Source organism: Cryptotermes secundus, unplaced genomic scaffold (genome assembly GCF_002891405.2).
Source record: "Cryptotermes secundus unplaced genomic scaffold, Csec_1.0 scaffold960, whole genome shotgun sequence".
Lineage (NCBI taxonomy): Eukaryota > Metazoa > Arthropoda > Insecta > Blattodea > Kalotermitidae > Cryptotermes > Cryptotermes secundus.
Window position 1 is genome coordinate 941190 of NW_019727111.1, and position 15000 is coordinate 956189.

The 15000-nt window shown below is 42.1% G+C and overlaps 1 protein-coding gene and 1 long non-coding RNA gene across 2 annotated transcripts in view; both read right to left on the minus strand.

Annotated features, from left to right (window-relative positions):
- LOC111864519 (dorsal-ventral patterning protein Sog) overlaps positions 1 to 11684 on the minus strand; it is a 270870-nt gene extending 259186 nt beyond the window's left edge. The window contains exon 1 of the mRNA XM_023851818.2: positions 11448 to 11684. The gene's annotated coding sequence lies outside the window, so the exon portion shown is untranslated. The remainder of the gene's footprint in view (positions 1 to 11447) is intronic.
- A 983-nt stretch (positions 11685 to 12667) lies between these two features.
- LOC117282312 lies at positions 12668 to 15000 on the minus strand. Its single transcript, XR_004513032.1, has 2 exons — positions 14687 to 15000; positions 12668 to 14211 (listed from the first exon to the last, which is right to left on the minus strand). It is a non-coding gene; the product is annotated as an uncharacterized LOC117282312 (long non-coding RNA).

Genomic DNA, 15000 nt, shown 5'->3' on the forward strand with positions numbered 1-15000 from the left:
TTCGAATCTCGGCCGGGACACCGGTTATTCTGGCTGAGGTTTATCGTGCCTTTACTTAGTCCCTCCAGGGATATTGTGGGATAGTACTTCGTTTAGGACGTGACCGATTCCATCCAAATCCTTTTGAATTCAGCATTATTCATCATCTTGCCATCCGACTCCACATTCTCCGGACACTGAAAGCGACGTTATGTAACACATGGAACTAACTCCATGGAAATGAAACCTTCTCGAGAAGCCGCCAGTTGTGCAGCCATTTGAGAATATCCCAACATTGTATGTAACCCGATGGTTCATTGCCGTGTTCACAAGAGCCTTCCACTAGTCCCTATCCTGAGCCAGATCAATCCAGTCCATACCACCCACATATGTTTTGGTCTTTTTAGTGGACTCTTGACTTCTGGCTTTACCACCAACATCCAAGACGCCTTTTTTTCTTGCCTCCGTCCGTGCTACATGGCCTGGCTACCTTATCCTCCTTGACTTGATCATTTTAATTGTACTTGGCGAAGGGTGCAAGTTGTGAAGCTCCTCATTATGCAGTTTTCTCTAACCTCCCTTCACTTCATCTCTCTTCGGTCTAAATATTCTCCTCGGCACCCTGTTCTCGAACATCCTCATTGTACAATCCCTTAATGCCAGAGACCAAGTTTCATACTCACACAAAACCACGAACAAAATTATAGTTCTGAATATTCTCATTTTTACTAGACAGCAGACGAGAAGACAAAAGGTTCCACACTGAATGGTAGCAAGCATTATCCGAATTCGATTTCTTCTTAATATCTTCTTGAATCAATTTTTGATTTGTTACTGTCGTTCCCAAATACATTCTCGAAGGATCCGTTAGCTACCTTTATGTCATGATTTTGCCCTGCTTTCTGCTGACGAAACAGCAACATATACTTAGTTTTCTCTGCGTTTATTTCTAGACCAACCTCCTTACTGGCGTCAATTACAGTTTCTGTATAACCCACGAAAATAAGAATACAAAGAACGTGTATAACAGCTTCCCAAGTCAAATGTTGTATTGACATACATATCCTTTTGTCACTGAGTCCTTCAGGAGCGTGTACTCGCCTGCTGAACTAGGTACATTCTTGTTGTCGGTACGTGTGAAACGCCCAAGCGTGATAGTGCATGCTTCAAGAGGCTTCTAGAAGCTTCAGTCCATCATTGAAGTCAATGTATTATCTCCTGCAGCAAGGGCTGTGACACGACCAGGCCCAGCGACGAATTACCATCACAAGAAGTTTTAGCACAAAGGTGTTCCTGGTTAAGCTGTGAGAGTCTGCAGCTGGCACGGAAGGAATCCTTTGTCCGGCGTGTTTTTAAAAACGTATTTAGAGAAAAATACATTCACTTCAAACCAAAGGCGTATACCATACTAGAATTGTTTGGGCTAGTCCTCTTTCAGTGAAAATGAATTCATCTCCATTTAGAAACAAATTCCATCTAGCCCTGCTAACAGATGTCACATATATTTATTTTATTTTCTTATTTTTAGCTTCATATATAGTTGCATTCATAAAGACATTAAGAGCAGATTAAATTCGAGTGCTGCTTGCTACCATTCAGTTCAGAATTTTTTCTTGTCTGCTGTCTTAAAACCCAAAGCATAGCATATGCAAGGCTACAACTTGACCTGAAGTTTGTATGGGTGTGAAACCTGGACTGTTACATTAAGGGAAGAGCACAGATCAAGGGGTAGAGTCGGGATAGCTCAGGCATTATAGTAACTGGCTACAGGCTGGACGACCAAGGGGTCGGAGTTCGAGTCCCGATGGAAGCAAGAATTTTCACTTCCCCATGTCGTCCAGACCGGCTCTGGGGCCCACCCAATCCCCTATCCGATTGGTACCAGTGGGCTCTTTCTCTGTGGGTAAAGCGGCCGGGGCGTGAAGCTGACCACTCATGTCCAACTAGTGCCAAAGTCAAGAAAATGTGAGTCTATAAAATCACTCCCACATACATCTCCACGGCGTAGTGCTTAATTAATTAAACACGCGGACATCTTTACCTTCCCAGAGACCAAGGGAGTTTGGGACCAGAGTTTTGAGAAAAATGCCTGGACCCTAGAGGGATGAAACAACAGGTGCCTGGAGAAAACTGCATGACGAGGACCTTTTTTTGCTCTTCACAACACTCAAATCAAAGAGGATGGACACACTATGTATTACGCATGGGAGATAAATTCGTATGAAGTATGAAAACCTGAAGGAAAGTGATCACTAGAAAGCCTCATGGGTAAATGCGATGATAATATTAAAAAGGAAATAAAAAATTGGATGGGAAGTTGTGGATTGCAGTCACAAGGGTCAGGATAGGATTAGCAGCGGGTTCTTCCGAATATGGTAATGAACACTTGGGTTCCATAAAATTCTGAGAAATTCTTTAGTAGCTTCTTATGCAGGAATCTGCGTCATACAGTTAACAGATGGACCGCATGAATTGGGAATTAGGGCTCATATGTGATTATCTTCTCAGAACTGGAAATAGAACTGCCTATCATTTTATTTACCTTTGTATAATCTTATGTATTCCTGAGGGCACTGTCTTCATTGTACGAGTATCCCTAACTAAAACCCGCTAGTCTGCGACACAGGGCACGTTGTACCTTGCGTAGGCAACTTGACGGAAAAGAAATTCGTGTCTCAGCATGTCTCAATTTCCCTCCGCCGCGTTGGTACGGAAATTATAAAGAAAATATGATTTCGTAACTGTCTAATGATAACGTAAAGGACTACGACACTAACTGGAAATGCCGTTTCCCACAGTGAGTGGCATACCACGTTGATTTCTCGAGCCCCTCTTTAAGATATCTCGCACATTTTATCCGAGTTCCCCTTTCCACTTTCTTGTCCGTTATTCTTTACGCCGAAATCTAAAGGCATGTATCCACGTCGCGAACATTCACTTTTGTTTAATTTATAATTTTTCTTCTAAATTCTTTCTTTGTATATAAAGTGGTGATATAATGTTGAGAATGAAGCACTGAGATTACGCATTTTCTGGTTACCACAGCAACGAATTTTCGAATATTAACATATTTCACGAACATAAGTTGCTCAGTATATCATGATTGGGCGCGTAGACGTTTGTTCAGTGTATCGTGTCTATTGTGTGTACTGATAATATTTTAATGTGTGTGTGTGAAGAACGAGGAAACGCGGTAGCGTACTTGGTTGAAGAACTGTGCTACAAGCCGAAAGATCGCGGGTTTGATTCCCAGCGAGGTCATTGGATTTTTTCAATTGACCTAATCCTTCCAACCGCACTATGGCTCTGGAGTCGACTCAGCCTGTAAGAGAACTGAGTGTCAAGAATCTTCATCAGGGCAAGGGAAGGCCGGACTCCGTGAAAGGCTGACCTCATCGCCATCTGTGAAGCGATTGTCTAGAAGATGTGGGAGCCTCGAAGTCTCACAATCCTATGGGCCTCCACGGCCTCTTACAGGGATAACTTTTTTCAGCCTTCATGTGTCAAGTATAGCACGTTGCAGAAATGAGACGGTTATTCGCGGGAGATCGGCCTCGACATATCATTTGATAAGAAACGGAAAGGAATATGGGAGGAAGCGGGGCGAAGTTACTCGCAATTTGTAAAAATAAAAACCCTACGATACGAGAAAATAGAATTTATGAGTTCTGCTAGAAACTCGTTCATTTGAAAAAATACATTGTAAAATTCTTTTCTTGTTGTCCTCAATAGTACTCGACTCACCTCCGCCAATCTCGTATTTGTCACGTCAGCTTCATGGCACGCACTGAGCAGCTACAATGAACCGCGTGAGGAATTTTCTTGTTACCTTCTGCATTGCATACCTTCAAACCGGACGTTCCATCCCTACAGTAACACCATCACAGAGGCAATTCATCATGATTCTTGGATATGTGTTTCATTATAAATCCTTAGTCAAAGAGCTCAGTTAACAGTTTTGAAACAGAAAGGTCGCTTAAATACATTGCAGTATGTACAGGCCTTGCTAGGTAATAGGCGAATAAACAAGGACGTTACGCAACCCGTTTCTAGGCAACGGATAGATAAACACTATAAACACTATTGGGAATAGTGTTTTCTATGTGGTCCGTGCCGAGGAGTTATCTTGAAGACAACTAGATCGTAGGAGGCGACGAAAAGGGAAGTCTCAAATCTGAGACAGTAAAATATGGTCGCGAGTCTTAAGGGACTCGGACCCGAGAAAGACTGCGCTGGCAAGAGCCAGCAGCATATGTAGAAGACAGACCCGTCTTCTCGTCAGAGAGGGCGCCCCGCAAAAGAAAGACCGTAAATGTCAAACAGAAATAAATATCTGGTCATGAGCCCCAGATGGGGCTCGACACCAAGACTTACTGGCTGACTGACCGTCAGTCGCAATGTGACTTTGACTTTGACTTCTAAGGCGAACTGCAGCGCCTGCAAAACAAGGTTCTCCGCACCACTGGCAATTTTCGAAGGCGTACACCGGTCCGTGACTTGCACATGGCATTTAAAATCCCGTACGTATATGACTATATAACAAAATTATGCAGGAAACAAGCAGAAGTCATACAAAATCATGAAAATGAGAATGTTCGCAACATCGGACAAGGCGAAGCCCGACACAGAAAGTATAAGAGGCTTAAACTTGGCGGCGGTCAGGCATACGACCGTTCAAGTGACTAGACTGCAGTGGTAGCGAATACTACTAGACGTAGGACATAATCTGCGGTACTGAGCCTGGACTGACAGAGGCCTTGTATATATTGTACGTAGAAGTAGGAATCAAGATTAAATTTGTAAATATATGTAAATACTGACAATGGACTTACTAACACAGACTATGACTGACAAATGACAGACNATTAATACTTCTTCATTTCATATAAAGAAAAAAAAAACATCTGGTCATGAGCCCCAATCGGGGCTCGACACCAAGACAGGCAGACTGACCGTCAGTCGCAATGTGACTTTGATTTTGACTTGACCCAGTTGATCCCTGTGTGGAGGCGGGGTCGAATACCTCCACCGTGACCCTGCGAGTCGCAGGAGGCGACGAAAAGAGAAGTCTCAAATCTGAGAGAGTAAAATATGGTCTCGAGTCCCAAGGCTCCTAAGGGACTCAGACCCGAGAAAGACTGCACTGGCAAGGGCCAGCAGCATATACAAAAGGCAGACCCGTCCTCTCGTCAGAGAGGGCGCCCCCCCCAAAAAAAAACAAGACCGTAAATGCCAAACTGTAATAAATATCTGGTCATGAGCTACAGATGGGGCTCGATACCAAGACTTACTGACTGACTGACCATCAGTCGCAATGTGACTTGGACTTGGACCCAGTTAGTAAGTTGTAGCAGAAGATATATCAGTTAGGCATGATCTGCTCTGCAAAGCCTGTACTGACAGAGGACTTGTGTGTAGTGCAAAAGGAAGAATTTTCAGTAACATGCTATATGTGCGAAATGTACACTTGACGAAAATGCATATCCATTAGAGACAAACCCATCTTCTCGTCAGAGAGAATGTTACATAAGGACTATTACCGCAAGAGTTCAGTTGGGAAAAAGAATCTCTGGTCGTGGTCCTCAAGGGGCCTGACGCCAAGACGAACTGATTGACGGTAAACCGCCAGTCGTAAAGTAACTCTGACTCTAACCCAGCTAGTTGTGAGTTAAAAGTCAGACGGTGAAGAGAAGACAAGAAGTTTTGCGTGAAATGTCTACCAGCCTGGAAGTTGCCAGTTGAGAGTTGAGTTCTGCACGGGAGGCTGTGAAGATAGAACCTGATAGCGGGAAGCTAAAGAATCTCCACTGTTATGAGCCGTTGCCAGGGAACCGCTGATGAAGACACAGCAAGCTAGGAAAAGGCTTAGCGGGTACTGTGGTAATTTGTAAAGCGTGAATATGGGCGATATCACTGTTATTGTTTGTAGTTCCTTGTGGTATGTATTAGTGGTCAATAAACCAATTCACCAATCCATACCCCGTCTATAATCACGCCTAAATCGTGACAATAATTAACCCTTTGACGTACAACTTCTGCTTGCCCCAATCACAATTATTTTCGCAGAAAAATCAAGGCACTGTTACAGGCTAATTAATAATCAAAACAAATAACCAGACTCGTAAAAGTGACTCTAGCACAGAAACTCGTCACACCCCATAGTTACAAAAATGAGAACATAAAATTAAAACAGTAATCTTTTTATACATTCGCTACAAAAAAAAAAAAACTGTTAATTCCTTCATATGAAGGAATATGTCAGTTTCGCGATGGATTTCATGGAAATGTATAGGTTAACCTACTGAAGAACTGGCACGAAATGAATGGTGGTACTCCTGCTCTGTACGAGTAGCGTTGTGCCTGTTAACAGCATTAGTCCACTCTTGCACATATACTTCTGCATATATTTCAGGCAAAGCGCTAAGGCGCCAAGTATGTGTAGTAATGCACAGAGATAATATGAAGCCCGGCGCCGGTTCGCGTGCAAATCACTCCTCCGGTCGTAACATGGGTATTGGTGGAGTTTTTGTGCTTCTGTTTTTCACACGTCGTCAGTGGCGCACTGGCTCACATCCAGCTTGTGTGACAGGCAACTCTATATGAAAATAACACAGGCCTCTTAACTTGATTCTGAGGTTCTCTTAGCGGACAATACTAACAGTACCAGCTTCTGGGATATAGCGTCATGTAACCCGGTGGAAATTCAGAGAAGTTTCGGAGAAACAAACTGCCTCCATCTTCAGTATCGAACTGTAAGCCAAGCAAGCAACCAGAATAAAACGATCAGCAAATAGAGCTCTACTTTCTCGCTTTACCCTTCGACCCTGCAAATTGAGGTTGTGCCTTCATCCGAAACGTTACCGGATTTAAAACTCATTCGCGTCTTGCTTATACAATTGCTTGTATAATATCACCCATGTTCTTCACGAAATTTTGGCAATAAAAGAAAAGCAACACCAATAGAGGCCAGAATATCCACACAACGACGCAGTTTATCGGAAATTTGTATGTAACTCTCACATAGAGACGTAAAGGTAAACCTTACTGCTAGAAACTGATACATGCCAAGCAGTCTGCGCTTTAACACGCAAGACTGTGATGACGGCTCTACAGGACTGAAACACGAAGGCATATTTTACACATTAAACAAAGTTTGTGCCGGTCACGGTAGCCGAGCGGTCTGAGGCATGCACTGTCTTCGCTCGCCGGGAAGCCAGGATCGTGGGCTCGAATCTCACACAAGGCATGGATGTTTGGTGTGACTAAGCGTTTATTCTGTGTTTGTGTTGACCTGTGTTTAGGTAGACGCCTTGTGACGAGCTGATCACCCGTCCAAGGAGTCCTACCGTCTGTAAAAATGATCAATGAAACTGAGAAATCAGCCCCATGCTCAAAAGTGGGAGCGAAGAGGAGGAAGAAGATAAAGTTTGTAACTACTACTATGCTACACGCCGGAAGGTCGCGGGTTCTAATCCCGATGATATCACTGGATTTTTCAATTGGCCTAGTCCTTCCATCCGCACTATGGCCCTGGGGTCGACTCGGCCTCTAACAGAAATGAGTACCAGGGATCTTGCGGGGGGTAAAGGGCGGCCGGCGCGTAAGGCTGACCTCACTGTCATCTGCGAGCCGATTGTCTAGAAAATTTTGGAGCCTCGACGTCTCACAACCCTATTAGGTTCCACGGCCTGTTACAAGGATAGCTTTACCTTGTTTACACATATTTAGTGCAATATACTATACAAAAAACACAACTTATTTGTACGTTTGAATATTTGTTGGTGTTACTCCTGGGAGTTGGTGTTAAAAATCGGCTTCGAAGCGTCATTCGTTAACATGTAGGACAGGAAAGGGAAGTGGGAGAAAGCAAGGGAAGTTAATTGCGCGAAGCGTTGTATAAAATATGTAGAGACTTCCCGAAAAATTCTCAGCAGGCTGTGCAGTAACCTGAACTATCCTACTATCTCCGCCTAGCTTATGCAGCGCATTGCAGATACCTGTATGGACGGTTGGCAGACATCTTGTGGAAACTGAAAGCAGTTTCAGTGGTATTCTGAGCGTGCAATTTCTCATTATTCCTGTTTATTGCACCTTAGTACACACAGTGAGAGTAGAATGAGGTCGATATGACCAAATTGACTCCATGAAGTCTGGTAAAATTTAACCGACGTTTCGAAGGAATGTACTATATCAATCTTCAGATTCGAAGAGTAAGCCAATCAAGCAAGTCCCTTGCTTCTTTCCTTATTTCTTCTCTTTATTCTTCGATCCTAAAGTTGGAAGCAGTATTTTCCTTCGAAACGTCAGTAAACTTTTACTAGAGTACACTTTGTCACATCCCACAAGAGTCTTCCTCACACTCACCCCCGCGGTAACCTCAAGTGCAGTTCATCATAAACTGCTCATAATTCAAAAATCGGTACGTGACAAAAAAAAAATGTATCTCAGTTACGTTCTGTGAAGAAAAAAAAGTGGAACGTACTCCTGTAACAGGCCGTGGATGCCCATAGAGTTGTGAGATGTGGAGGCTTTCACATTTTCTTCATAATCGGCTCACAGATGGCGGTGAGGTTGTCAGCCTTACGCGCCCTTACGCCCGCCCTTTACCCCCCAGGAAGATTCCTCGTACACATTTCTATTAGAGGCTGAGTCGACCCCAAGGCCATAGCGCGGCTAGTAGGATTAGGTCAATTGAGAAATCCAATGACCTCATCGGGAATCGAACCCGCGACCTTACAGCTTATGGAATAGTGCCTCAACAAAATACGCTACAGAGTGCCCCTACGTTCTATAAACGTCTGAAAGATATTTTATCACTGTATATTTTACGAACACGCCTCTGCTCTTGATAAGATCTGTCAATCACAGATCTTATTTCAAAATCATGTGACTGGAACATTCTTGTTTGTAACAGGATATATGAGGAGCCGGGATAGCACAGTCGGTATAGCGAGTGGCTACGGGCTGAGCGATCGATAGGTCAGAGTTCGAGTCCCGTTAGCGTCAAGAACTTTCTCTTCTCCAGGTAGTCCAGACTGGCTCTGGGGTTCACGCAACCTCCTATCCAATAGGTATCGGGGTCTCTTTCCCCAGGGAAAAAGCGACCGGGCGTGTAGCTGACCACTCACTTCCAACTAGTGCCGAGGTCAAGATGTGGATCTATACATTCACTCCCCCATACGCTTTCTATGCGTTGTGTTTAATTAGTTAAGCACAGAGACAATTTTACTTTTACCTTAACAGGATATGTGAAACAGCAGATGGGTGTAGCGGTAAGGGTTGTGTTCAGTTCGACTCTCAGCCAATACATCGTCTGTCCTTTGGAATTTCGTTGTCTTCCTTAGTCACTCCATCCAAATTCTTCGATAGAGTCCTGCCGAATCCTTCCGAGTCAGTTATTTAAAGATCACCCTAATATTCGACGGTATGTTTTGAGATACTGAAATCGTCCCCCCCATACCGGAAAAATCGCAGGTAGTTAAGCATATGGAGCATCCTACTTTATATACCGCACGCAGTACATTAGTGCAGTGGCATTTGAATAGCATTTTCTTCCATTTCAAACCATTGTCTCTCTGGCGTCCATCTTATAACGGCGTCAGTGCTTCAGTTCGTACAGTTTCGAAAAACAGGATTGATGAATAATGAGCTAGAAACTATTTCAATGTAATCAGTCGCAGTATAATCTAATTACCGCCGTGGCATTTGCTGTTCCTGCATTGCGCGGACGATATCACTAACACAACCACACGAACACGTTAATGTCATCTATACGGGGATCTTGTGAAGTAATCTCCAATTCATTCCAGCCTCGTCAGCTCGATCAGCAAGACAGTTCACTATTTCTCCGTGCCCGCTTATATGCTCGCGCCCTATCATTGCAGTCATTCAACCCCTTAATGCATTGTGGCTCCTATACGAACCACATTCTTTGAAACTTCTCCACTCGGTGTATTTGTATGAGTATCAGAACTGCTTCCTTATACAATCATAATCAAACAACAAAGCTATGGCGCGGTGGAGTTTGTTGAAAGTCAACCGACATTTCGCAGGAACATGTCGCCTCTATGGCCATGGGTGAAGAGTAGGCCAAACAAGAAACCAGCATGAAGTAGGCATCAAGCTTATTTCAAGCCTTCTTCATGTTGGATGACATTCCGGCTTATAACATAGTGTTCCAACCGACACAGGCGTTAGCCGAATTACGGCACAGTTCACACAAACGCTGTTATTACGACGAACTAAGCAGTAATCAAAGGCGAAATAAATGAGGGGGAAATAGATGTGCACTGTACACTTGTACCATTCTCTTACACCGCATTTCTGCGTCTGACAGAACTCATTATGTCATATTTCTAAGCCATTAACGACACACCATTATATTCATTGACTGAGACATAACGGGTTACTTACATTGATATAACGAGTAAGTTCTGGGCAGTGACAAAAGCAACGAAATATCGGCAAGAGAAATAATTACAACATCGTCAGTCTCATAATTATACAACAACGCCGAAACAGGCTGGCAACAAATACTTTATCGTGAGGCTGATTATTAAGTAAATACCGATTATTGCAACAACAGTTAATTGTATACAATGGCCGTGTTTTGGCCGAAAATGAACTGAAACAGCGCTATGTAATGGCACTTCGGAAAAAAACCACACAATCATCTGAGCATTAAACAAAATCTGTGAAAATGAGATCGAAATACAATCAACGCAACATGATGCTCAAAATATATTACTGTACAAGATTCTGATATATGCATACAAAACAAGACTCTTATGCAGCAATATATATATATATAAAAAGACAAACGAACATGTTGTATTAGGTACAGGCTTTACTACTTTCTATCGGTATAATGTTTTTTCTATACAATAGCAGTTCGAGGAAAAATTAATCGTCTACTTTCCGCTCACAATAATTTGAGTATCTGATACAAGCAAAAAGTCAATAAAGCAACACAATTTGAGAGCCATCGGTGTTGGTACTATCGATGGGAGGGATTCATGAATTAAGTCGTTGAAAAGGTTCAGGTGACACGTTATAAACACCAAGTTTCATAAAGATAGATCGATGCCTTCAGAAGTCAGGGGAGGACACACAGAAAGCGAGGTGATCTCATTATCCTACTATTTTCTTTTTCAAAATAAGGAAAGTAGGTTAAGAAGTATGTTTCATTTTATAAACATGGCGTATAATTGTGTATTTACTGATAAAATGGTCTGTACCTTTTCGTCTTACATTTAAATATTTATAACTGCAGAGACTAAATAAAAAAGGAGTAAAATTTGATATTACTTCCGAAAGACGGAAAGGGAATTTTTGGCCAAACCAGTAATAATTGAGCATAGTTCATCTTACGTAATCTTCATACTACAGTACTGTAGTAGACAGTGCTTCTCATAACCAAGACAAGTAGATATGTATAGCTTGCACACTGCCATGTCCAGACAACTTACCTGTTAATTTGCGATTCCCTGCAACTCAGTAACTGCCCACTCCCAACGAAACCCACATTTCGCCGTAACTGTCTATCTCAAGTTCTTGATCGGGCACTGTTTAGGAAATCAAAACTACCACTATAAAACATATTTCACTGAAACACCCACCGCAACAGCTGTATGTTCTGCCGCGCCGAGAGCCGGAAAACAAATGAAAATCAGAGAATCGATCTCGATAGAGACATCGATTCAGGTTTTAGTTCCTAATATCCGTTACCATCCAATCTTCATACAACTACCCTGTCTAAAATAATTAGTGAACAATATGGTAACACGGCAAGATATTTGTTCTCCCCCATCCCTTATCATTTTCAACGACGGCTTCGATAAAAACGAAGAGCATATAAAACAACCAACGATTATATCTACAAATGAAAATAAATGTTTTGAGCACTTTCTCAATTTAATTTGTGAATTCTCCTACAGGTGTCATTTCTTTTTAAAATTAAATTTTATAATTAAACCAATATATAATGTCGAATTTAGCGCAGTTGGTTTCGGCACTATGCTACAACCCGGAAGGTCGCGGGATCGAATCCCGATGAGGTTAATTTTTTCAATTTAATTAATCCTTCCGGTCGCACTATGGGCCTGGGGTCAACTCAATCTCTAACAGAAATGAATACCAGGTATATTCATGGGGGTAAAGGATGGCCGGAGCATAAGGCTTACAACCTTACCGCCATCTGTGAGCCAATTGTCTAGAAAATGTGGGAACCTCAACATCTCACAATCCTATGGGCCCCCACAGCCTGTTACCAGGATACCTTTACTTTTTTTTTTACTTATAATGTATATAATATATAGCTATACTGAAAGAAAGAGACATTCCAAATGACCAAACTACATCAAGCAGGAACCAGAGTCAGAGATGAGATGAGGCTGTCTCGAGAAAACAGCACGTAAACTTGTATGCTATGAAGATGCCATGTGGCAGTGAAGATGAACACATTCTTAAACTCGGCAGTTTATGATGAGTGGTCAACTTCACAGCCCGTCCACATTATCCCTACATAGACAGACTTGATCATTTTAATATACTTGGCAAAGAATACAAGTTATTAAGCTCCTCATTATGCATTTTTCTCCAGCCTCCTGTCGCTTTATCTCTCTTCAGTCCAAATATTCTCCTCAATACCCTCAGTATTAATATACAATGCTTAAAGCACAGCAGGAGATGAGGCAAACATTAATTTATTTAGATTTAACAGAATCATATTTGATGTACAAGGGTTGGACTATTATGGTGAGCACATGAATTGCATCTTTGATAATTATGAACATAAAAACCCTTGTGAAAATGCAGTTACTTGCAATGTGACACAATGTAATTTGGTACATAGGTAGCAATGTTTCAGAGGCATCTACTTCCTTCTACTCTATTCTGAAGATGACAGCACCAAGTACATGAGAAACACTGGTATTTACCTACTGTCCAAGTTTTCAGACATGGCAGTTCTCAAGACATGCACAGTGGATCTGGTTGAGTCGACTGAGATAAGGACTGTACAGTGTGTATGGCTTATAGCAGGGACTTACTTAAGAGTGCATTACCTTCCTGCTTACCCAAAATGCAGATTAAACTCCTGCCCTGCTACTTCCTGCCACACATCTTCTCACTTCTGATCCTCACAACCCAAAAGCCATGTCTTAAAACAAGGCCTGTACCAAACTACACCATGTCATGTTCCAGAAGTTAGTGATCTTCATGTACACTGCCACAAATAGTAACAAAATGTTTTGTTTATTAATCTTCAGACTGCCAGATTGCACACCATATAGGCTGAAATACATGGAATGTGCATCAAGCTATTCAGTAACAGTAAGTAACCATCACACCAATCACTTGCTGTTTGTATGGCTGCCAAAAAGAAACCATCAGTAGTTTCTTAATGACTCGTAATAATGGTTTTAATAACTAACAAATTACACCATGAAGCAGTCCTTCTTGAGAACTAAACAGACACTCACCTACTCTAGAAATCACCCATCTTTCATCACCATGTTCACCAGATCTTCCTATTGGACCATATTCTGAGCCACAAGAATGCAGTCCACATCCTCCCACCCTATTTCTTTAATATCACTTTCATACAATATTATCAATCCTTCGCATGACTAGGTCTTCCAAGTGGTCTCCTCTCTCTGGTATGAGTGATCTGAAGTTCTCTTAGCAGGTATACTAGGATTTTGATCTTCTTGGGTGTGACCCTGTGTATTGTCACAAATAGGTACCAGCATTTGTGTATAAGGATCTGCTTCCCCCATCTTCAGGGTGGAGAAGTGTGAGGCAGGAGGTTCCTCCCAGATGGTGCTATCATCTATCAAACAATACAGCGTCATATTGCAGTAGGTCAGTTTTCCCATTCACATTTTAAGACCAACATTCTACATGCATTTCTGATCCCATGCCTGCTACATGGCCCATTATCTCATTCTCCTTGATTTCATCACCTTAGCGACATTTAGTGAAGGGTACAAATCATGAAGCTCCTTGGTATGCATTCTTCTCCAGCTTCCTGCTATCTCCTCCATCTTAGGTCCAAACATTCTCCTTAGCATGGTGTTCTCAGACACTCTAAATTTGTTAGGTATTTTAAACTTCACATTCATTCTGAACTGAATGGCCATAAGCATTCCCTCAATTTAATCTGATCTACAGTTCTTCATGATGTAATTTGATTTGTTCCATTCTTCCCAAATATTTAAACGTCACACTTACCTTTACAATTATAAATCACTCCGTCCAATGTGACCTGTAAGTTTTTTACTACATAAAAACAACACCCTTACATGTTTCGGTCTCTGTGGACCATCTTCAGAGGGCAAACATCACTACAAATAGGAAACCACCATCACATAATTTGTTTACATGTAAAGTACGTACACTTATATGCTACAATACATAGTACACAGAATAGAACATTTCACAAACACAGCAGCTTCCTGGGAATGTAAAGTCCTTTAAAAAACTGTATAAAATTCCCTGATGCTAATTAAAAGTTTTTTAGATTGTCAATAATTAAAATTCGTAAACCATGCAGGCTAGTGTTCATCCTCCCATCGTCTCTCTTATATAGGGCAGATACTGTGCCACCTGGCTATCTTGATGTGGAGGTTCTTTATATCGTCCAGGGTTTGCTCGTGGCTGCTGTGCTGTTTTCACTGTTATCAGAACAAATCAAACTCACACTTACCTGTCTTTACATCATATTGTAATAAGGCAATTTAACTGCCAGCCCAGTTTGTATAGTGACTAGGCTACAGATTGAATGATTTGTGTTGGATTCCCAGCAGGGGCAAGAAATTTTTCTTTTCTTCATAGCACCCAGAGCAGCTCTGGGGCTCACCGAGTCTCCTATGCAATGGGTAGCAGGGACTCTATCCCTGGGAGTAAAGTGACAGGGGTTTGAAGCTGACTGCTTCGCCTCCATCCAGTACAGATGTCAATAATGGTGGAGCTGTACACCCATTTACACCAAAAACAACTGGAGAATGTGAAATGTTTTAA